Raw genomic sequence first — 25,956 nt, 5'->3', positions numbered from 1 at the left:
CAATGATAGGGAGAAGGGGAGATGGTGTCTCTTCAATACTCACTTAATGCTGAACACTGTGCTTCCTATCGACTTGACAGGTCCTTCACTCGTGCACTGTCATGTGCCCAGTGCCACCATCAGGGCATTACTGCCCTTACTGGTGCATGTGGGGTCCTGTGAGGAAGGAAGCATGGTCCGGGCCCCTGTTATGAACTGGTGGTTTAGGAGCAACATGGTACATGCTCTGGAGGAGGTGGTACCTGTACTGACCGCAGTTCCTGAGCTTATCACAACACTAGAAGTAGCCGTGGGATGTTCCTGTCACTCCCTAGACACCTCGTCACAGCCGGAGGACTAACTACCCCTAGAGATAGAAACAGGAAAGCTATCTTGCCTCAGAGAAAATTCCCAAAGGATAGGCAGCCCCCCACAAATATTGACTGTGAGTGGAGAGGGAAATGACATACGCAGAATGAAACCAGGATGTAGCAAAGGAGGCCAGTCTAGCTAGATAGATAGAACAGGACGGAATACTGTGCGGTCAGTATTAAAAACTAGAAAAATCCACCACAGAGTTTACAAAAATCTCCACACCTGACTAAAGGTGTGGAGGGTAAATCTGCTTCCCAGAGCTTCCAGCTTAACTGAATAAATCCATACTGACAAGCTGGACAAGAAAAAACATAGAAAGTGCAGAACGATTAAGTCCACAACAAGTGAACTGCAAAAGAACAAAGCAAGGACTTATCTTTGCTGAACAGGTCAGAATATCAGGGAAATCCAAGCAGAGATGTGAATCCAAGCAGGAACCATTGACAACTGGCACAGGCTGAAGGATAGAACCAGGTTAAATAGCCGAGCCAGAAAGACAATCAGTGGAAGTAGCTGCTGACGCTAAATCCAAGGAGCAGCAGTACCACTTAAAACCACCGGAGGGAGCCCAAAAGCAGAATTCACAAAAGTGCCACTTACAACCACCGGAGGGAACCCAAGAGCGGAATTCACAACAGGCCCCTGTCTTCACTGGGACCCAGGGGCAGGATTTGGCCATTAGCTCATTAACTGAACATGCATAATCTGACGCACGCTCAGTTTAAATCTACTGCCGTGCCGGACCCGCTTCCTACAATGCAATAGTAGCCGCCAGCCAATCAGAGGCCATAGATATTATAAGATTGGCTTGCACTTGGTCGTGTTTCGAGGTGCTGATGAAATGAAGTATGTGACCCCTTGACCACAGCAAGAGATATTAACTGCACATTCTTTATTTTCAGTTCTGCAAAGCTTTTATTCATTTGTGAAAGCAAACAAAAACAGAATGTTGCTGTCAAATGTGCAACAAAGTTAGACGTTTCAATCCTGCCAGGGTCTTTTTCACAATGTCGCTGTAAAAGAAAAGGACAATATATAAACAAAATGATACAATAGTCATGTGAGATAGCATAGCATATAAAAACAACAATACGTGATCCATGACCCACGTGATATATACATAGAAAAATATGCTGTACAAATTATATATGCATAAAATAAATTCAAACAAAACAACAAAAAATAGAACAAAAGTACGATCAGGTCACCAGCCAATGAGTATGGATAAAGGAAGGCTGTTATTTTGCTTATATTTATTCGTTTTCACGAATGAATAAAAGCGTTGCATCACTGAAAATAAAGAGAGTGCGGTGACTCTTGCCTTAGCTAATCAGAGGCCAGCAGCTGACATGAGCACGCGTGTTGCCGGCGTATGACTTTACTATCATATGTCAGTGCATCCGCACCTCAAATGGTTGAGGAAGAGGATGCCTTTGGACCACGGGCAGGTACGGAGAAACTTTTTTTTCATGCTGAAATCTGCAATTTGGGGAGACATCTGGAGGGCCAGGATGGAGACATATGGACATATGGGGGCAGGATGAGAGGACATATATGGGGGCAAGATGTAGACATATGCGGTGCAGTATGGAGACATATGGGGCCAGGATGGGAGGACAAATGGGGCAGGATGGAGACATACAGTGCCAGGATGGGAGGACATATGGGGCCAGGATGGGAGGACATATGGAGGTGCAGCATAGGAGAACATATGGAGGGGTAGGATGGAAACATATGAGACCATGATGGGAGGACATATGGGAGCAGGATGGAGACATATGGGGCCAGGAATGAGACACACGGGGGCCAGGATGGGAGACGATATTACAGGAAGGTGCCAGGATGTAAGACATTATTACTGTAGGGGCTATTTAAGGGATATTATTACTGCTGTAATGTATTTTATTTTTGAGAATACTGTTTTCAATGAGGGGGGGTTCTGTTACTGTGCATGGCGACACTGTCGCTTTTTTCCTCATCTGGCATAGTGTAAAATGTGGGGAAATATTGGAGAATGCGCTCTAGATAACTGCAAATTTTCTGCAGAGACGAGCCCTAGCTGGAAGAAGTGCTGGCGATCTGCACTGGATGAGGACGAAAAGCAAAATTGAATATCTTCATCTAGAGATGTCACTGGTAAGAACATTATACACTGTATAGTATATACAGAGCTCCTTTGTATAATGTCACAGATGATCCCTGTATTACCTGTACACTTACACTATATACAGAGCTCCTGTGTATAATGTCACTGGTGAGTCACTATTACCTATACACTGATACTATAGATTGTATACTATATACAGAGCTCCTGTGTATAAAGGCACTTATGGTAATAGTAGTGTTGTGCTTTTTAATTAATGATCAGTATTGTATGATCATGATTAAAGGTGCGCAGACACATGAAACGCGTTGAGGCAGGTCATGTTATTTTGTATCGCTGACTGTGTATGTCCTCCGTATTGCTTATGTCAATAAAGAATCACAGTTTGTGGAGCTGGATTCTCTTCATTTTTTCATTTTCCACACCCTAACAAAGTGCTTCTGGGCCCTGAACACCCTCAAGATGTGATCATGGTGAGCTGGATTTTATTTTATCTTCCCTACCAAAAGAGTCTACCTTGTCATGGTGGCGGCTTAAACAATCTTTTGGCCAAAACAAAAGCTGAAGGCTATGTATGTGATATGGTGTTTGATGGGGAATAATTATGTGTAGTGTTGAGCATTCCGATACCGCAAGTATCGGCCGATATTTGCTGTATCGGAATTCCGATACCGAGTTCCGATATTTTTGTGATATCGGAAATCGGAATCGGAAGTTCCCAGTGTATGGTTCCCAGGGTCTGGAGGAGAGGAGACTATCCTTCAGGCCCTGGGATCCATATTCATGTAAAAAATAAAGAATTAAAATAAAAAATATGGATATACTCACCCCTCCGGCGGACCCTGGACCTTAGCGATGTAACCGGCAGCCTCCGTTCCTAAGAATGCAGTGAGTTTAGGACCTGCGATGACGTCGCGGCTTGTGATTGGTCGCGTGAGCGGTCACATGAGCGGTCACGCGACCAATCACAAGCCGCAACATCATCGAAGGTCCTTCACTCTGCATTCTTAGGAACGGAGGCGGCCGGTTACATCGCTAAGGTCCAGGGGCCGCCGGAGGGGTGAGTATATCCATATTTTTTATTTTAATTCTTTAGTTTTTACATGAATATGGATCCCTAGATCCCTAGAGTGGGTGGTGGGACTGTGGAAGGTTTGAGGAGAGGAACCTGGGTGGAGTCTCAAAGGGGCCTGAAAATGTTGCCAGTATGGGGCCCTGAAAATTTCGGGTGGCAGCCCTGCATGTGGACAAGCCCTGACTAACCCTGGGCTCTGCACTGGCAAATAAGATAGGCAGCAAGACACTGGTCTTACTACTACGACAAGACAACACAGGGAAGGAGACAAGCAAGGGAAAACACACAAACAAATAAAACTCCATGACGTGAATGGAAACATAATAGCTTCTCCAGGAACACCTCTCTCTGGAAAAGTCAGGCTTAGGATAGAAAATCTATTGCTGGTAAGAGAAGAAGCCAAGACCGGGCAAAAATAATGAAGGGGAGTGGACTCAATGAGCAGCAGCTGAGACGAAAAGCCAAATGGAATCTCTGCATATTTCAACCAGGGACTCAACTCATTCTGCACCATAAGAGATAATAAAACTGCACCGCTCATGTGAATGGCCATGTAGACCTCAAAGAGGACATGTGATCAGCTAATCTCTGTGATCTTCTGATCTTCAGATGCACTACAAGTCCAGCAGGGTGCAGCATGTTCGTGACACTCAGTCCTCATCTTCCGAAAACTCCAGAGTAATATAATTTCCACCAAAATAACAATAGAACTAAAAAACCCTCGTGTACAGAAGTATCTTCCCAACCTTCTGTCCACTAAAGCTGGATTCTAAAATGTATTCCTAATTCTATTTTCGAACTTCATGGCCTCTCTAACAACTTCTTGGTTGACACCACCGCTTCTTTTCTTAGATCTGTTTCACACAAGTGTAATAAAGGTTACTTTCTGCACCCATATTATAGCCACAAGTCCTGGGGCGACTGGTAATTTAATGACCTGAACTCATGGGGAATCTACGATGCTGTCAGTTGTGGTCATTATGTCCAACGTTGGGCTGAGACTTGTGACCGTAATATCGATGTGGAATTCGTACTTTATGAAGTCATCAAGTTTTTTTTTTTTTTTTTTTTTTTAAATATGGGTTAAAACAGTGTTTGATCCAACAATCATGGGCATTTAGTAAGGTTAAAGTAAAGTATAGTCATTATTTAGGTTGACATATAGGGTACTTGACTGTTTTTCAGAGTTTTCCAAGACTGATTGAGTTAATAAGTTTTTCTGGCTGGATGATTATCGTTCCTGACATCCAAGACTTATAAATGAAGTGTGTGGCACAAGGCTATGCCATCGGCCATTTTTTTTTTCACTGCTTAGCTTCACATTCTTGGTAAAAATAAAAAATAAATGTAATTTTCTTTGTTTTCATTAAAATCATTTTTCTCTTCATAACCCCTTCTCCCCTCCTGGTTGTATTGGATAAAATGCTCCCTTTCTCCTTAGTGAGTCATTTGCACTGCATTAACACATTCCCAAGGCCCCAGTAACATCTAAGGCTGGGAACACTGGCAAGTTATTGCCTCATAAACTGCAGCTGACTCGCCCAGGGCTGATTACTGAAGTTATTGGGAGGTGGGAGGTGGGCTTGGAGCCGAATATCAGCTCATAAGTCAGGTGTAGTCCCATTCTGAAACCTATATTGAAGTTGTAATAAAGTCAATGCAGTTATTGCAGACGTTCTCATTTTTTAATATTTGTCCAGAACCATTACATTTAGCCTCACGAATACAGCCTGTGTCTGAAGAAAACGAGGAAAAATGCACAGTAGCCTCAACTCAAGTTTTCTTGGTGGCAATAAAAGAAAGTTTAGCTTAAAGGGAAGCTGTCGCACTGACCACGATGTCGGATGTGTTGGCAGCATGGTGTCGAATAGAAGGAGCTGAGCAGAACCCCTAGGTCACATTACATGAGCATAATAAACTTCCGCAGTCCCCAAAAAGTTACGTTCTAACAATTGGATTTTAGTGATCTTCATTAGAGACGAAAAGTGACAATCTCTTTGAAAACTATGATCAACTTTGCTATGATGATATCTGCCTGGTGATGATTCAATGCCTTATAATCTTATTTATTTGCCTGACAGTATTGAAGCCTATAACTTTTTTTCAGTCTTTTACTGACTTAGATGGATCTATAGGAGCATTTAATGTCGCCTCAAGAAACCTTTTTAGGTCAATAGATTAATTGTTATCGAGGACGGTCTGGTATACTTCTGCTCACTAGTGAGAAGGAATCCGATAGTACAGGAGTCTCATTCTCAGTTTACCCTTTGGTCTTGTCAACAGGAATTAATACACATTGACTCTAACATCTTGCTTATACAGCTCTTTTACCAATATTGAATGGGTGGCGGTATAAACCAGTGATGTCCAATCATGGCCGAAAGTATTGGCACCCTTACAATTCTTTCAGAAAATGAAGTATTTCTTCCTGAAAAGTGTTGTAATTACACGTTTGTTTACTTTGTGTGTATGTAAAAGGCCAGGCCAGAGCTAAGGCCAGGCCAGAGCTGTAGTGGTGGCTGAGGTTAACTGATCACACGTGCCCTGGCCCCCAATTACATGCAAACAATGTCCCTTCTACAGCATACCTTTCGTTTCACCCTCAGTACCATCTGGGTCCCATCGAGTTGACTGAAGTTCCGCTGCTTCCGTAGTACAATAAGAGACAGAGTCCTTTCAAACTTAAAACGATGAACTTTACTCTTTGTTTGTAGCAGTACGTTCTTGTCAGTTACATCATCAGCATTAGGTTCCACACAGTTCACGTTCTCCGCTCTCCCTACGCTTTCACCTACGTCCTGCAGTACATTACCGGGATATACCACCTCTTGCGATAATGCAGCATCCTCCCTGTGCGAGCTCAATTCTCCTGAGTGTTCCTCCGTCTGTTTCACACTAGTACAAAAGGCCTCAGCCCAAGCAATGATCTGCCACATGGTGAGCGACCTGTGTCCTTGTACTAGTCACGGACCACTTCTCTTGCTTCTGTCTCGAACTGTGGTAACACTGCTGCCTCAGCTGTTCTTCTGTCCCTCCAGACTCTGAATGGCTGGGTACCTTGCTTAAGGTTATGGGGCTGTCCTTGTGCGGTCCGGGCATAAGCCCCAAAGGACTATCTGGGCACTAAGGCCGTCTTGAGCTGTTCAGCTCCCAGGATCCAACTGACTCTTAACAGTAATACACTCTTACTTAACACAGACAGCCCCTCCTACATACAGTGCCTTGCAAAAGTATTCGGCCTCTGGAACTTTTCAACCTTTTCCCTTATATAATAATAATAATAATAATAATAATAATAATAATTTTTATTTATATAGCTTATTTACACTCACTGGCCACTTTATTAGGTACACCTGTCCAACTTCTTGTTAACACTTAATTTCTAATCAGCCAATCACATGGCGGCAACTCAGTGCATTTAGGCATGTAGACATGGTCAAGACAATCTCCTGCAGTTCAAACCGAGCATCAGTATGGGGAAGAAAGGTGATTTGAGTGCCTTTGAACGTGGCATGGTTGTTGGTGCCAGAAGGGCTGGTCTGAGTATTTCAGAAACTGCTGATCTACTGGGATTTTCACGCACAACCATCTCTAGGGTTTACAGAGAATGGACCGAAAAAGAAAAAAAATCCAGTGAGCGGCAGTTCTGTGGGCGGAAATGCCTTGTTGATGCCAGAGGTCAGAGGAGAATGGGCAGACTGGTTCGAGCTGATAGAAAGGCAACAGTGACTCAAATCGCCACCCGTTACAACCAAGGTAGGCCTAAGAGCATCTCTGAACGCACAGTGCGTCGAACTTTGAGGCAGATGGGCTACAGCAGCAGAAGACCACACCAGGTACCACTCCTTTCAGCTAAGAACAGGAAACTGAGGCTACAATTTGTACAAGCTCATCGAAATTGGACAGTAGAAGATTGGAAAAACGTTGCTTGGTCTGATGAGTCTCGATTTCTGCTGCGACATTCGGATGGTAGGGTCAGAATTTGGCGTAAACAACATGAAAGCATGGATCCATCCTGCCTTGTATGGAGCATCTTTGGGATGTGCAGCCGACAAATCTGCGGCAACTGTGTGATGCCATCATGTCAATATGGACCAAAATCTCTGAGCAATGCTTCCAGCACCTTGTTGAATCTATGCCACGAAGAATTGAGGCAGTTCTGAAGGCAAAAGGGGGTCCAACCCGTTACTAGCATGGTGTACCTAATAAAGTGGCCGGTGAGTGTATATCCCTTATATGATGCTTCAAACATAAAGATACCAAATGTACATTTTTGGTGAAGAATCAACAACAAGTGGAACCCAATCGTGAAGTTGAACTAAATTTATTGGTTATTTTAAATGTTGCGTGCCCTACTTTTCGATGTACAAAACTGATATAGATATACCCCAAGTGACTTGCAGCTGTAATCACAGCAAAAGGTGGCGCAAAAAAGTATTAAGTTAAATTTTCCAAAAAATGTAAAATAACCAATAAATATAGTACATACGGTCACATGCTGACTACATGTGCACAACCTTGCTCAATGCAAGTGTATTGAGCGAGGCTGGACATGTCTAGTCAGAATGTGGCTGGGAGTGTGTGGAGCGCCCCGTCAGGGCAAAGGGTACTCGGTACCGTGTCCTGCGGTTCACAGGGGGATGTCACGGTGGCTGACCCGGTCTGTGGCCCTGGGACGTCCGTGCTAAAGGGGAAAGGTCTTTAAAGGGATAAAGTTTGTGTTTGTGACGCCACCTGTGGTATTCGTTCAGGGTGACCGTTGATGCTTTAAGGGGTCCGCTGGGGTGATGTTATGGCAGCTAGATGGTATACCTTCCCATAGGTGAAGTATATCTCCAGGGGTTCCCGGTGTGTAGATGGTGGTATGGTGAAGAATGAGGACACAAGGTTGCAGTCTCTTTACCTTTACTGAAGACTTCAGCATCCACAGTCCAGGGCACCAGATCACAGGGCAGGCAGAGTCCGGCCGGTTTGGAGGTAAGTCCAGAGTCCTCTTGTCCAGGTGGAAATAAAAGCCTTCCTCTAGCGCCGTCGTGTTGTAGTCTCTTACTGCTAAGCTTCTCATAAGGTCCTCACAACTGTTGTAGATGTTCTGTCTTTCTCTGTCCCCCAGATAGGATAGAACAAACCCATATAACTGGTGGTTGTCATGTCGGACGCTATTCACACTAGGGCGTCCGACAGACAGCGGTAATTCCACATTCGTCCACTATACGCTCAGTGGCGCCGGCTAGATCTTTATCCAGGTTGCCCAGGGTTAATCTAGCTGGTACTCGGGTTGGAGGCTGGGTCACGCCCACGGCCTTTAAATAGTATTGCTGGACTATGGGCTTCGCCGATTATAGCTTGTGCCTCGTGCCTAGTGATTCCAGTCTGGAGTGTTGGTCTTGGAGAAGTATTATCGTATCTGGTGGTGTATTATCCTTTGTTATATTTCTCCTTCCTATATTTGTATTTGTTTTGCCCTGGGCACATTATTGTGTTTTCCTGTGTGTCTGCGGCGTGGTGCGTTTTTTAGTTTTCCCTGTCTGTGCTTTCTGTGGGGGTTGGTGTGAGGTCTATTCACTGGGAGGCGGGTGGTGGTTTCAGCATAGGGCTGAAACAGGAGTCAGGGCCAGGCCTGGTGGCCAAGACAAGCACACCATTACTGTAAATTCTGGGAGAGGGACAGACAGGGTTATCTCTAGTCTGAGGGATATCGCAGGGGCCCGGGTAACCAGCCTTAGTTTACCTAGTCTCCCCGTGACAGTGGTTTGAGGCAGTTTATAAGGACTCTATCATTCTCCAGCCTCTAAGGGGTGCCATCGTACTTCCCAGGTGTAGGGGCGGACAGATAACGTGAAATTAGCTGTCCTGCCGGTCTTTGAAGTAAAGCATAAAGGTCCTTACTCCATCGGTGTTCAGGCTACCGGGCTTCTGCGCCTCAGAAGGAGGCAGCCTGTGCAGGGCTGGTCACCTTCTGTATCCTCTCCTTTGCTTCCTCTCCTTACACGCTTGCTGTAATACAATTCTGCTTTCAATGTTTCAATGTCTCTTTCTGGGAGCTGCAGCTCAGAGGCCATGTACAGCTCCTTTAACCTTCCATCCTCCTCAGACTACTGTCTGGAACTCACTAACTCTAAAAGAAAAAAAAAGGTATTTCAGCTCACCCTTGGTTCATCCATACGAAGTGGTGGATATCAGTCCGAGCACGGAGACAAAGTGTTGCTGCCACAACACTGGTTGACATGTAGAAAAAGAAGGTGTGAATCCAGCTCCAAGGATAAAATGTAGAAACTTTATTGAATCACTTTAAAATGCTGCTAGAACATGACCGGCATGGTGGATAACGGAGAGCAACCAGCACCTGACTGGACGCGTTTCGAGCGACAAATGTGCCCTTAGTCCTCAGTATGCCGGTCATGTTCTAGCAGCATTTTAAAGTGATTCAATAAAGTTTCTACATTTTATCCTTGGAGCTGGATTCACACCTTCTTTTTCTACAACTCACTAACTCTCCCTACAGACTACCAGTTATATATATATATATATATAGGGAGTGACCTAATAAATAGGAGCAAAAGCTCCCCCTGGTGGCCTGGAGTGTAAACTGTTTTGCATGTTTGTGATACCTGGATGCAGTTATCCTTCATTGCCTCCAAAAGTAGCATCACTCTCCCCGAGAGGAAAGCAATACCACTGTGACGACCAGGACCCTATATTGAATATTTGCAGTCACGTGTTGGTACCAGAGAATTCTGACAGAGTGCAGAGTGCACGATGTGAGGATTCATAAGTCTGCAGTAACACAGAGTTGTAGCCTAAGGCCGGACAACCCCTTTAACCTGTATCCAAATCTTTATTCAGTTGATTAAAAAGAGGGTGGACTGGTATAACAGGAAGTCTGATAAGATGATGAAGTATTGTATCTTTAGTTGATTGATATAGTGTATAGACTGAGCTCGCATGTATTAATTAATGTACATTCACCACATTCATAACATAATTATAAGCCTAAAATAAATGTATACCTTTGATGGCCTCTATCCTTGCAGTGGACAAAATCAATTTGACCGTCCTTCTGTACCAAATCCTTATGTGCACCTGGTAGGACAGGTGAAAAAGGAAGCACCTTATAGGTTTATACATAAGATATCACTTGTGTAATGAAGGAAATTATAATAATAGAGTGAATGTTTCACCTGCATTCAGAATCCCTCTCACACCAGGTGCCCTTCTTAATCTCTGTAGCTCTTTTGGTCTGCTCTACTGCAGGGCCACTAGAGACATTTGTTAGTACCTGGTAACTCCAGGATATTTTCAGAGGTAACTCCTTTGCAAAGGTGTCAATCTTCTGTGCCAGGACCACTAAGCCATATTAACTTGGTTTCCTTTACTCTGTTAGGCTCTGTCTTTTTCCCCCAAGAACACAGACCTCCCTGCCATTCCATGTGGTCCAGGTCACACACTGAAACACTTCTAGTTTTTCAGCTACTTTTATAGTCTTTGGCCCGACAGTGACATCTAGTGGCTGTAGGCAGCATTACAGGCTTATTTACTATGTTGAATTACATCAGTGTACAGAAGAGCAGTCACCCAGAAAATGGGGCAACTTATGAGGAGTAATTTAAAAATGTAAAAGGGATAGAATCAGCCTTAAATAAGGTCATTAACATTTTTAGTTAATGAATGATAGCATGGTGAAGTCAATTTTACTGTTGGGCTTAGCATTTAGTGCTGAGCGCTAACAGGACCAGTTTATATTAACCCTTGAATATTTACATCCAAGGACATATCTAGCTTATCGGGAAGAGCCCCATTAGACATTTGACCATGGAGCCCCATGCCTACTTGTTGACAACTATTGCCTTTCGATTAACCCTTGTTACCCAGTACTTGTCTCATAAACCATTTCTGTGAATATTTTGGGTCCTTTCACACTTCTGCCATAGAGCATTCCTTTCCCTATACACTGATATTATGGTCAAAGACAGAGATACTATCGAAGGACAAGATGCAGAGCAGCAAAAGAATGAGCAGGAGCGAGAAAAAAAAAAGCCCTCCAGGGCAGGAAACATGGACGTGAGGGTTCTCGGTAAATGGCAGGAGAGAATAGCAGTAACATAATAAATGGATTCCATTAAAAAGTCATCTGAACTTTAATAAAACTTCTGATTTGATTACATCCGAATAGAACCTGCAGTGTGGAGTGAGAAAAGAAGGCAAACCGAGGGGGCCGTTATTGTTTCTGGTAGAATAAATGTAAGAACAGGCAAATGAAAATGTACGAAAAGTGAAGAGATGGCTAACAATCGCACATTAGTTAGAAAGTTTAATAAAAAAAAAGAAATCAAGCATTTGCTTGACGTGCATAATAGTGATTATCTATTCATCAGGGAGAAACAGAAGAATGATTCTTTATTCTAGATCGACAACTCTCCTCACAAAAGCCCAAGAAACTTCTTTTTTTTTTTACTTCAAAACTCATTTAATTTCTCAATAATATAATATGGAAAATTGTGCGTCACGTACAATAGAGCCTATAATAAAAGACGCATACACACAACTTCCGCACGACTTCCAAGGTACATACTGTACCAAAAATAAGTGACGAAATTACTTGTCACAAGGTATAGGTTTTATTGATGCACTTCAAGGGCATTCAAACAATACAGGCATCCCATGTGGCTGTTATGGGGCCCATAGCAAAGTTGTTTGTACAGAAGATAAGCTTTGATGAAGCAGCATTTGTAGTGTGAACAATTCCAGAGAAGAGTTTGTTATGCTTACAGCAGATTGTAATATCTGCCGGCATTTGCGCAGTATCCATCTCATGTCAGGGATTGTACCACCAAATACAAGTATTACCTACCTACAGGGTCCAAAAATTAACCATTTGAATTAAGCAGTAGTTTGCCTGGAATAAAATAGCAGCTCCTTTAGTCATCTAGAATATACACTACGGCTCCATTCACACAGGGGATTTCTGGAGCTTATCGCACAGGGTATTATTGGGCAAACACGCAGCAATTATACCCTTATCATACATCCTGTGGCTTTTCCAAATCTGCACTGTTTCAACAGCACAGAATTCTCATCGACGTTAATTGGAGGTAAATTTGATGGAAATTTCAGTGCTGTATACGCAAGAAAATGCTTTGAAATAATATCTTCCATGACGTATCCTTAGAATCCCTTTAAAGTCTGATCTATCACAACCATCACAACTACACATGTAGGAAGACGTAAATGATCAATACCATCACTGACGCGCATACTAGGCTGTGCAGTATATTAACAATATCCTTGTGCAGTTTGTCATGTCATAATAATCATAGCACTGCTCAAAGGGGTTGTCCATCCTTAGGCCACTGCAGACTTGTGAATCCTCACATTGTGCACACTGCGTGCTGTGAAGATTCTAGCACCGGGAGTTGGTGGTCATGCGATTTGCATATTTCTATCCACATTCCAACTAGACGTTCCCGGCCTTGGATTGAGTGAGGTCATGTATGTCTAGTCTGTACATGACCTCATGTGTGGAAAATCACATACTTGCGGTCTCGTGAATGTCGTTCCTCACTCCAGTACTGGAGAATCCTCACAGCGCACAGTGAGCCCAATGTGAGGAGTCACAAGTTAGCAGTCACATAGGCAGCCTAAGGGCAGACAACCCCTTTAATCAGGACACTAGTTTGCACTGTATTGGAGTGGCTGTGCTATATGTCGGTATGTCTAATTCTACATCTGTATGGTAGGATCAGAACCATGATGCCAATGCGCACTGATTATTGGTAAATTGTTGGGTTTTAGTTATTATCACCATTGTCGGTTATAGCTTTTCCAATAGGACCTCACTCATAATATAATGGCCTTATAAAACACAAGAATAATATATACTTCTGTATGTAGCATCCAGATTAGATCCCAATTTATTATACAAGATATCTACATTTCATTAAAGACCTTTATCTGGCAATGGTTTCCTGTGATAGTCTCAGATATTAGTTTTATGGAGGATTAACTATTATGGCAAGGGTACTTGATACTTTAGTTTGCGCCCGGATGGTGGAGTCGTATATCCATGTGCTGATCACATTATATCATTACGCCTCCGGCAATGGAATTGAATTGGAAGCATCTCTGATCCGAGGCTTGTTATGCCTACAAAGTTAAATGTGCATAGCTACAAAGGAAAGTAAATAATGCATTATAATCCATCTTACTTGGCACTGATGGTATAAAATAATGGCTAGTCCAATGATTAATATAGCAATATAGTGGAGTCAGTTACCGATCCGTGCTAGATAGGAAGTGCGGCTCTCATGTGACATCTTTGCTCATTAAATACTCGAAATTTTAATTTGTTTATATACAGCAATGGAAGGTTTATGCTGCTTTTAGACACACAATCTATAAAACAATGGAAGCTCTCTGATCATGTGCACTTAGGGTCAGTTACAACCGTAAAACGAACAGATGCTCAATTTTTATGTATTTTTCGATTTATTTTTTATTTTGCTCATGCCCTGCACTTAATGCATATCACCATGTGACATGATCTAGGAATCAAAATATCTAAGTACCTGCTGCTGAGGAAAAAGGGTCTCATAGCAAATGTCACCATGAGAGCCTGTTAAAGGGTTATTCTCAAGATGTCTCATGAGCAGGTCAGAGTTATGCAGTCTCCTTACTTCTTGGTTGCTTGATGGGGGGTGAGGCTCTTCCTTGAGCAACTGTTTTGGTCAGGAGCTCGGTCTTGCTACAGCATGATAAATGTCTGTCAGTGTTCGTTTTGAGTCTACACTGTTATCATTATATTTGCAGATAGTTAGAAAAAATGGAATAGCACTAAAAGTTAAATGGGTGCAAAGTCTCCCAGCAATCAATCAATACTTGCCAACATATAGTAGTAAAAAACGGAAGGCAGCACTCCAAAAAGTAGTTTCAAAATAAGGTGGACTTTATTAGGTCCACATGGCGTGGTGACGTTTCAGCTATAAGCCTTTTTCAAGCCTATTTGCATATAGAGATAAAAGTGCTTATGAACAAGCACACAGCTCAGGAAAGTGAGAGTTGTGATTAGAGAACATATTTGTCTCGTGTTGTCTCTTGAGCAGCTCAAAGCTGTGCGGTCTGCTTACAGTCTCCTTATTTCCTGATTTCTGGTTGGGTGGGCTCTCCTCCTTGAGTGACAGCTGTGGTGAGTAACAAAGCTTTATAATAGTAGAACTATAAAGACCACCACAAGTTCTGCAATAACACATTCTGCCATCGGAAGTTGGTTCTAAACTACAGTTGGCTCAAAAGTTTACATACCCCGGCAGAATTTTTGCTTTCTTGGCTTTTTTTTTTAGAGAATTTGAATGATAACACCAAAACTTTTTCTCCACTCATGGTTAGTGGTTGGGTGAATCTATTTATTGTCAAACTACTGGGTTTTCTCTTTTTAAATCAAAATGACAACCCAAAACATCCAAATGACCCTGATCAAAAGTTCACATGCCCCATTTGTGGTATTTGTGGATGAGGTTCTTTATTTTCTCAAATGGTAAAGCTTCTCACTTTTTTTGGCAAAAAGCCTCCAGTTCCTGTAAATTCCTGGGCTGTCTAGCATGAACTGTGCGCTTGAGATCTCCCCAGAGTGGCTCAATGATATTGAGGTCAGGAGACTGAGATGGCCACTCCAGAACCTTCACTTTGTTCTGCTGTAGCCAATGACAGATCACAACACCGCAGAAGAAATGCTAGCACAGGCTTCCAGTATCTGTTGTTTCAGATGCTGCACATCTTGTATCTTCACAGCATAGACAATTGCCTTCAGATGACCCCAGCATCTGAAACAACGGACACTGGATGCCTGTGCTAGCATTTCTTCTGCGGTGGTGCTATCAGTGTGTCAAGAGTGGGAGATGAGGGTTGCATTGACAATCCAACACAATGGGCAGCACTTTGAACAAATTTTATGAGTGGTCATAAACTTGTAAATAACTCATGAAAGAATTAAGTTACGTTAAAACCAATCACACCATCTTGTGAAATTCTCAATGAGATTCAATTGTCACAGGACCCTCTTCCCATTAGAAAAAATAATGTTTAATCCAAATGGCCGACTTCTAAATGGCGGCCATGGTCACCACTCATCTTTAAAAGTTTTCCTCCTCCCATATACTAATGTGCCACAAACAGGAAGTTGATATCACCAACCATTCCCATTTTATTTAGGTGTATCCTTATAAATGGCCCACCCTGTAGAGTGCAAAGTAGCATTGAGTATGCAGAGGGAAGCAGAAGAAGAAGCTGCAAGGATGACTCACCATGGCTTGGACTGTCCATAGGCAACGATTCCAATTGTATCTCTTGACTTTACAGTTGAAATTCTGTTAGACATAGGCATGCTATTAACGTAATTGAATTCTTGACAGGGATGCATTGTTTCAGATCTGTGAACATAAAGCTATTTATGAGCTGTTAGAAGTAGGACGGACACCAAAGTCTTAGCCAAGCTAATACTCAGCCCACCCACACAGACATGGAAAAAAACTGTGAAAATGCACATCTCAGTGATGCCGAACGCACCATGTGCAAAGTAAGTCATACTAACAGATGCAATGCTAACGATTCACACATTACTCATAAAGCAAATTTGTAACCATGGAGCCATGTTACACGTGAAAACATGTAGTTAATTGTAAATGCAACAAAGCTGTTATAAAAGACTTGTAATTCACTAGAGATTTTGCCTTAAAATGTAGAAAGCTTCATGTGCTGGATGGTAGCCTGTCGCCAGTGCCTCCTAGCATTAAAATGTAGCTAAACTTTGGAATTATTAATTTTTTTAGGCCCTTAAATTCATTGCTCATTGGTGGGAGTTATAGGTCCGGAGACCCTTGCCGATTGCTCGAAAGAATACTCAGAGGTGTGCAGCTCAGGAGGCAAAAGTGCACAGCTCCTAACTGTTCGCAGTATGGATTCGGCAGAAAATCTGTGTCTGTACTTTGCGCTGTGTGAATGCTCTGGAAGGAGTGGTCTTTTTATCAATCAGTAGAACATTTCAAGAAGCATTCCTCACATTAAGGTTTTTATCCTCTTGATATATTGCAGTCATCATATTCATATTATATTGCACAGTGTACTTACAATTGCTCATTTTGCCTTTCTGCTCAGCTAATTCTTCTCTTTTCTGTTCTATACATAAACAGGAAGTCTCTTGTCCCTGCATTTATCATTCCTCTTGTCAACTCCTGACCCAGCTGCTCTCTCCTCCGCCGTCAGGGACTTTTGCAGCGACTCATGAGCCATACAGAGAAAATTGACCTCCTGTTGCTACATAGAACTTAGAAGGATTCAACTAGTCAGTTTGTAATCATGTTACGACATAGACCTAATGGAAAAGAGAAGAATTAGCTGGGGAGAAGGGCAAAATTAGCAATTGTAAGTACACAGTGCTAAAAGGATACAAATTTTGATGGCAGTGCTTTTTTAAGTGTCTAAAATGTAAAAAAAAAAGTTTCTAAAGTTTAGTTAATCTTTAATTATACATACCAGACTACAGTGGTAATCTACACAGCAGTGACATGCTGCTGATCTTCCACTGACTTTGCATGCAGGAATTGCGTTGTGCAACCAGCACCCATATGGAGGCAAACAAGAGAGAAGACGAGTAGTAAAAAGAATTAGTTGGAACCTAAGGGTGAAGTGTGTGTTCCCACAGGAAGGGGATTGAGAAAGCACGGGGTCAGATGACAGTTGTGTTGCAGTTACTAATTATAAAAGGCCTGTCCTGGCCGAGATTGAGGGAGTTGGCACCAGAACATGTACCAGGTTGTGTGGCTGCAAAGTGGGTCTATGGCCACCATTGCCACAGAAGGGTCCAAGAGTGTTCAGATGCTGAAGAGGCCTGAGGTATGAGGAAGATCCATGACCAGCGCCATTAGAAATTCGTGACCAGATCTGAACAAAACTCAGGAGACAATTCGGCTATAACTTAGGACCATTCCAGTGGGTCGTTACTTCCAGCATAAGGTTGTTGGCCAGGGCCGTGCTTCAGAGAATGAAGAAGGCCAGTGTGATGAGTACACTGTATACCCAGCGACTCATACATCTAGCACTTGCGGTCTAGTGGGAAATACCGGTGACCTCCGTTAGGGCCAGTGTAGCGATAAGAGGTGACTAAAGAGACTACGATGGGGATGGACCTTGTGTTGAGAGTGGTGCCTGTTAAGCTGAGACATAAATGCTAAGTATTACTCATCAACCATCGATTAACTTTTAGATAATAAGAACAGTGTATATAATAGAACATTGCATAGATATTATATTTATATTTAGTCACATTGATGTGTTCTGAGAGTATCATAGCATACTATATTGATCTTGATACTTTTACCCATAATATAGTGCTTACTTGTATGTGTATACTGATAGATACTGTAGATGTTATTTCTGTGTTAGTCAAATAAATTATGCTGGTTGATTATCCGATTACAGTAACCTGTTCTCACACCAACATTGTGAGTGTGATTTTTTGAAAACTCATCCATATGTTAAAGAAAACAACTTAGCCAGATCTGTCAACACTAAGGCCGGCGTCACACTTGGCGTAAGACAATACGCCACGTATTATACGTCCGTACTACGGCCGTAATACGGAGAAATGTTCCCAAAATATTGTTCCATAGTCAGGGTGTGTCAGCGTATTTTGCGCATGGCATCCTCCGTATGTAATCCGTATGGCATCCGTACTGCGAGATTTTCGCGCAGGCTTGCAAAACCGACATCTAATGGATTTATGTGCTCAAATGTTCGGGAAAACATATATACAGTATATATATATATATATATATATATATATATATATATATATATATATATATATATATATATATATATATGTCATTGAGACACATATATATATATTCTGTATTTAGATTTCATTCAGCGCGATATCTGTGAAAAGCCGGTAATTCAATTGCCGGCTTTTCATTTCTCCTGCACAAACCCGACAGGATATGAGACATGATTACATACAGTAAACCATCTCATATCCCCCTTTTTTTTTTGCGTATTCCACACTACTAATGTTAGTAGTGTGTATGTGCCAAATTTCAGCGCTGTAGCTGCTAAAATAAAGGGTTAAATGGCGGAAAAAATTGGCGTGGGCTCCAGCGCAATTTTCTCCGCCAGAATGGTAAAGCCAGTGACTGACGGCAGATATTAATAGCCAGGAGAGGGTCCATGGTTATTGGCCCCCCCGTGGTTAAAAACATCTGCCCCCAGCCACCCCAGAAAAGGCACATCTGGAAGATGCGCCTATTCTGGCACTTGGCCACTCTCTTCCCACTCCCTGTAGGGGTGGGATATGGGGTAATGAAGGGTTAATGCCACCTTGCTATTGTAAGGTGACATTAAGCCAGATTAATAATGGAGAGGCGTCAATTATGACACCTATCCATTATTAATCCAATTGTTTTAAAGGGTTAAAAAAACACACACACATTATTAAAAATTATTTTAATGAAATAAACAGCGGTTGTTTTAATAATTTATTGCTCTCTCAATCCATTTGCAGGCCCTCGCTTGGAAAAATAATAAACGCACAATATACATACCCTCAGCTGAACCGTCACGTCCCACGATGTAATCCATCTGAAGGGGTTAAAATAATTTACAAGCAGGAGCCCTGCAAATGCAGCTGTGCTCCGTGCCTGTAATCCCCGGCAAATGAATGAAATGTAGGTCATTGACCTACATTTCCTTCAGTCGCGGTGATGCGCCCCCTGCTGGATGTCCTCATATGACCTGGAGCGTGGGAAAAAGTTCCCAGGCTGCAGTTCATGAGAACATCCAGCAGGGGCGCATCACCGCGACTGAATGTAAGTATAGATCACTCTGCTTTCCTTTCAGCACCCGGGGATTACAGGCACGAGCAAGTGGTTTATCGCAGCTTGTGCCTGTAATATTAGTTAACCCCTTCAGATGGATTACCTCGTGGGACGTGATCGGACATCAGAAGGTATGTATATTGTGCGTTTATTATTTTGTCAAGCGAGGGCCTGCAAATGGATTGAGAGAGCAATAAATTATTAAAACAACCGCTGTGTTTATTTCATTAAAATACTTTTAAATCATGTGTGTGTGTGTTTTTTTAACCCTTTCAAACAATTGGATTAATAATGGATAGGTGTCATAATTGACGCCTCTCCATTATTAATCTGGCTTAATGTCACCTTACAATAGCAAGGTGGCATTAACCCTTCATTACCCCATATCCCACCGCTACAGGGAGTGGGAAGAGAGTGGCCAAGTGCCAGAACAGGCGCATCTTCCAGATGTGCCTTTTCTGGGGTGGCTGGGGGCAGATGTTTGTAGCCACGGGGGGGCCAATAACCATGGACCATCTCCTGGCTATTAATATCTGCCCTCAGTCACTGGCTTTACCATTCTGGCGGAGAAAATTGCACGGGATCCCACGCCAATTTTTTCCGCCATTTAACCCTTTATTTTAGCAGCTACAGCGCTGAAATTTTGCACATACACACTACTAACAATAGTAGTGTGGAATATGCAAACAAAATGGGGATATGAGATGGTTTACTGTATGTAAACCATGTCTCATATCCTGTCGGGTTTGTGCAGGAGAAATGAAAAGCCGGCAATTAACACCGCTGCGTATTTCTCGCAATGCACACTGCTGGTCCGTGTGGAATCCGTATTTTTCTCGCCCCCATAGACTTTCATTGGCAAATTTTTTGCGCAATACGCTGACAAACGCAGCATGCTGCGATTTTGTACGGCCGTAGAAAGCCGTATAATACTGAACCGTAATATACGGCTGATAGGAGCAGCCCATTGAGAATAATTGTGCCGTTTATTTTGCGAGTTTTACGGACGTAGTTTCTGCGCTCTTACGTCCGTAAAACACGCATGTGTGACCCCGGCCTTACTCTGTAAGGCTAAGTTCAGATATTGCAAACTTGCTGTATTACCAATTTAGTTGAGGAAAGAAATGTGGATTTTTTTTGCAGATTTCATTTGAATAATTTCAGATTTTAATTATGACTAGTTTCTGCATTGTGGCCAATTGAGAATATCCGCAGCATTTCGGTGACAGAATGAACATGCTCCTGATGGTTCGCAGCGCTCGGCCCCTGCAGCTTATTTGGTCAAAATCGGAACAAATTTTTATAAATTACAATGAAACGCTCTGGCAATCGAGACCGCTGTGCATTTTTTCTGTGGAGTGTCCATAAACAGCATGTCCGCCACGTATTAACGCATCCAAACTGTCTGTGTACAAAATAAATCTTAACATTGGCACACTAAAGTTGCAAAATCGGATGCAAGTGATATTTGCACAAAAATGTATTTCAGTAGGTAGGGGGCCCACTGGCATCTCAAGAGCACCTCACTGCTGTCTTTTAGATGCTTGTACGGGCCTGAGCTAAAGGCAATAGCTATAATTACTTGTTGCTTGATAAAGGTTATTCTCTCTGAAAAGTTTTTGGGGAGAAGTGGCCTAAAACCTGTTCTATAGTTCCTGGTGGGCGGTCCGTTTTTATTCTAGGGTGGGATTAGGGGGCGTTTCCAGTTGTGATTGGGGGCAGGACGTAATCATCTCTACATGCCAACATCAACGTTGGCATGTAGTACGTGTTTCCATCTGAAGTGTGACTGCAGCCTCCTGTTTCTTATCTCTTTATGAAAGTGGCACTTTTTGCTACTAAATATGAAATACGAGACGGCCCAAATACATGGGATTCAAAAAACGATATCTTACAAAAAAATGTAGGAAATATAATTTCATCCAAAGATTACTCCTGCAATTAGTCTATCATGTCTTTGATTAATGAGACACACAGTATGGGCTTTCATGGTGGAAACCACATTTCATCTGAATAACTGAAGTATTTAATGTGGGACTGGATAAAAGTTATTCAGCCTTCCATCCATTTTCATTCCCAGAAGACAGACGACTGCCTGGTTTGTGGTTTTCTATCCTTAGCTCTGTTTAATGTTAATTTATGTTCGGGAATCTGCTCAAGTGTGAACAGGTGTTTCAGGGTATATATAGAACAGGATCAACTGTATTTCTTCACTGTAAAATAACTTGTTCCTTATATTTGCATTTTGGGAAAATTTGGGTTGAGTATTAATAAGAGACGTCGGTAATTTTACTTAAATTAAACTTCAAAACATATCCTGAAGTAACTCTACCAATTGGGCAAGGAAAAGTAATAGCTTACTAATTGCTGGGGATCCACCACTGGAGCTCCAAACAGTCTGAGAAAATATGGCTTTGCAAAGGACTACGACAGATATTCGAGAGATATACTCAACTATCTCCATCAGTGCCATAGACCATTAATGAAGCTATGGTGGACATTCTTGACCGCAGCTCCAGTCACTCCATCGTCGCAATACAATGTTCCTTTCAAATATTGTTGGGGTTCCCAGCAGCAAGTTATCACCTACCCTGGGCTGGAAACATACATGCAGTTTACGTGGCAGTTGTTTGAGTCAGAGACAGAAGTAGAAACAGCAAGGAGACATTTTCCCTTTATATTTCCTTTTACATTAACTTAAAAACCATAATAAAATTTACATTTTGTCCCTTGTATTTTAAGACAATCTTTTTTTAGTACAGTTTAGAACATAGGATACTTCATTTATACAATTTTGATTAAAAGATTGCAAAAGTCATCCCGCCGCAACAAGGTGTACCCAATCAGGTTGCTCCTTAACTTTTGTAGTTCACATCCTAATAAGCGAGTAGGCCTCAAAATAAATGGGAGCAGAACAGGACCCAGGCCTGACTGTATCAACACCTGCCCATAGAAAGCTACATAGTCTGAATGCACAGCCCAAAAATGGGGTGCCAGGCCCCTGTATGCAAAAAGTACAAGAATCTAAAGCAAAACTGAGGAAATGGGCCAGCACATTTGTTGGAATAAGTGCAATGTGTAGGTGAATATTCACACTGTGGTCATTTAACAGACAAAACCTATGATGAAAACCAAAAGGACCAAATACCCTGGAGTAGGTAAGTAAATAAATAAATAAATAGTACATATAAATTGCATACGGTGCTTAGTTGAAACTATTTTGATCAAAAGAGTGCAAAAGCCATCCAACCGCGACAAGGTGTACCCAATCGGGATGCGATCAATTAACCTCACTACATGCCAATAGGTCTCAAAATAGATGGGGGAGACCAAGACTTGACTGTGTCAATACCTGCTTATGGAAAACTATACAAAACTTTGTTGGTACAATCATGTGTGGATTACAAGCGTTTTTAGTGATTTTCCTCAGCGGAAACGTATACATAACACACGTGTGTTTTTTACCTGCAGATTTTCTGCATATACTGCAAGTCTATGTGAAAAATCCACACATTTATTATGTTTCCATAATAATTGGTGAGTTTTTGATGTTGCAGATTTTCTGCACCATTTCTGCACCCATTAAGTAAAATAGGTTAAATGCATTTTTTCGAAAATAGGCAGCGTAAGGAAATCACCAAAAACTCATTGTGGAAACGTAGCCTAAATCCCATCCACTTTGCTTGAACTCTAAAGACACTGAATTTTTTTGTGCAGTGAACGTACGCGGCATCTGTTGTTTGCTGGGGGTTAATTGGGAAACATTAAACACAATCCTGCCATATTTGTGGTGGTCCCTGGTGACTCCACACCACAAAATTGCCAGTGCTTACCCTAAACTCTGTAAAAGAATCCAGGTTTATAACAAGGATGTGAACAAGTCTTAGAATTTATTGTGGATGTGTTCTGGAGAAGTTTTCAAGGACTCAAGTGCAATGTGGTTTGTGCATTGTGGTGGACATTCTCAAGTTCTGATGGCTCTGGTTGTACTCTAAGATGTCATGTTTGTAGAGTTGATTGCTTTAATAAAGTGTATATTTCTTAGCTATTATTTTGTATATGATTTGGCATGGACGGTCATTCTAAGGACTTTCTAGATGTATCATAGTTGATGGGTTGTATCCTTCTATCTACCGCAATTGCCCATACTATAAAATGATGATGGAGCGCCCTCACTGCCGCAGGGCCGAGGGGTACCCGGTACCGGGCCTCTCTGTCTCGGTTCTGGGATTGTCACGGTGGCTAGACCCGGTCCGTGACCCTGCTGAGGGGCGTCCAGTGAAAGTTGAGAATGATGTGGTGTGGTGCAGGTCGCGATGAATGACGAGGACACCAGGTTGCAGTCTCTTTACCTCTTTACTGAAGGCTTCAGGATCCTCAATCCAGATTACGGTTAACAGGGCTGTCTGAGACCGGCCGGTCCGATGGCACTTCCAGAGTTCCCTTTGCAGGTGGAAATCTGTGCCTACCTTTTAGCGCTTGTGTGTTGTAGTCCTTCCCTGCTTAGCACCACGGGATAGTCCTCACAACTGTTGTGTCTGTTTCTGAAGTTCCCTCACAACTGATTCTGATGTTCTTCTCCGTCCCCCAGATGATATGGCTAGGACGCACCCGTATGACGGGTAGGCCTGGAGTTCTTCTGGGACCCTAGAGTCGCCTGTTATGACCCCAATGGCGAGGGTCTCAGAGATATCAGCAAGTTTCCGAAGTACAAAAATCCAGCTCATAGGGCAGTGGTAACTGGGTTGACCATATATCTACTCCTAACGCCAACACTAGAAGTAGCCGGGGAACATGCCTACGTTGGTCGCTAGATGTCTCGCGCCAGCCGGAGGACTAACTACCCCTAGAAGAGGAAAACAAAGACCTCTCTTGCCTCCAGAGAATAGACCCCAAAAGTTGGATACAAGCCCCCCACAAATAATAACGGTGAGGTAAGAGGAAATGACAAACACAGAGATGAACTAGGTTTAGCAAAGAGAGGCCCACTCACTAATAGCAGAATGTAGTAAGATAACTTATATGGTCAACAAAAACCCTACAAAAATCCACACTGGAGATTCAAGAACCCCCGAACCGTCTAACGGCCCGGGGGGAGAACTCCAGCCTCCCTAGAGCTTCCAGCAAGGATAGAATACAAATTATGTACAAGCTGGACAAAAATGCAAACAAAAACAATAGCAAAAAGCAAGAAAGCAGACTTAGCTTAATCAAGCAGGAACCAGGATCAGTAGACAAGAGCACTACAGATTAGCTCTGATATCAACGTTGCCAGGCATAGAACTGAAGGTCCAGGGAGCTAATATAGCAACACCCCTGACCTAACGACCCAGGTGAGCATACAAGGGATGATAGACATACCCAGAGTAAAAACACTAGTAGCCACTAGAGGGAGCCAAAAGGTAAATTCACAACAGTACCCCCCCCTTAGTGAGGGGTCACCGAACCCTCACCAAGACCACCAGGGCGATCAGGATGAGCGGCGTGAAAGGCGCGAACTAAATCGGCCGCATGCACATCAGAGGCGACCACCCAGGAATTATCCTCCTGACCATAGCCCTTCCACTTGACCAGGTACTGAAGCCTCCGCCTGGAGAGACGAGAATCTAAGATCTTCTCCACCACATACTCCAACTCGCCCTCAACCAACACCGGAGCAGGAGGCTCAGCAGAAGGAACCACAGGCACAACGTACCGCCGCAACAAGGACCTATGAAATACGTTGTGAATGGCAAACGACACCGGAAGATCCAGGCGAAAGGATACAGGATTAAGGATCTCCAATATCCTGTAAGGACCAATGAATCGAGGCTTAAACTTGGGAGAGGAGACCTTCATAGGAACAAATCGAGAAGACAGCCATACCAAATCCCCAACACGAAGTCGGGGACCCACACCGCGGCGGCGATTGGCAAAACGCTGAGCCTTCTCCTGTGACAACTTCAAGTTGTCCACCACATGATTCCAGATCCGCTGCAACCTATCCACCACAGAATCCACTCCAGGACAGTCAGAAGACTCCACATGTCCCGAGGAAAAACGAGGATGGAAACCGGAGTTGCAGAAAAATGGCGAAACCAAGGTGGCAGAACTAGCCCGATTATTAAGGGCAAATTCAGCCAACGGCAAGAAGGTCACCCAATCATCCTGATCAGAAGAGACAAAACACCTCAAATACGCCTCCAGAGTCTGATTAGTTCGTTCCGTTTGTCCGTTAGTCTGTGGATGAAAAGCGGACGAAAACGACAAATCAATGCCCATCCTACCACAAAAGGATCGCCAGAACCTGGAAACAAACTGGGATCCTGTGTCCGACACAATATTCTCAGGAATGCCGTGCAAACGAACCATGTTCTTGAAGAACACAGGAACCAGATCAGCAGAGGAAGGCAGCTTAGGCAAAGGAACCAGATGGACCATCTTGGAGAAACGATCACATATCACCCAGATGACAGACATGCCTTTAGACACCGGGAGATCCGAAATGAAATCCATAGAGATGTGTGTCCAAGGTCTCTTCGGGACAGGCAAGGGCAAGAGCAACCCGCTGGCACGAGAAC

The 25,956-nt window shown here is 42.9% G+C and overlaps 1 long non-coding RNA gene across 1 annotated transcript in view; it reads right to left on the bottom strand.

Annotated features, from left to right (window-relative positions):
- Positions 1-1,310: 1,310 nt before the first annotated feature.
- The window catches only part of LOC143773983 (uncharacterized), a 136,767-nt gene continuing 112,121 nt past the window's right edge, over positions 1,311-25,956 (bottom strand). The window contains exons 3-4 of the long non-coding RNA XR_013215444.1: positions 15,830-15,955; positions 1,311-1,367 (exon numbers count right to left, since the gene is read on the bottom strand). This is a non-coding gene — a long non-coding RNA (uncharacterized LOC143773983). The remainder of the gene's footprint in view (positions 1,368-15,829; positions 15,956-25,956) is intronic.

Source organism: Ranitomeya variabilis, chromosome 5 (genome assembly GCF_051348905.1).
Source record: "Ranitomeya variabilis isolate aRanVar5 chromosome 5, aRanVar5.hap1, whole genome shotgun sequence".
NCBI classification, from domain to species: Eukaryota; Metazoa; Chordata; class Amphibia; order Anura; family Dendrobatidae; genus Ranitomeya; species Ranitomeya variabilis.
The sequence above is the reverse complement of the archived record's forward strand: the minus strand, read 5'-3'. Positions and strand labels throughout refer to the sequence as shown.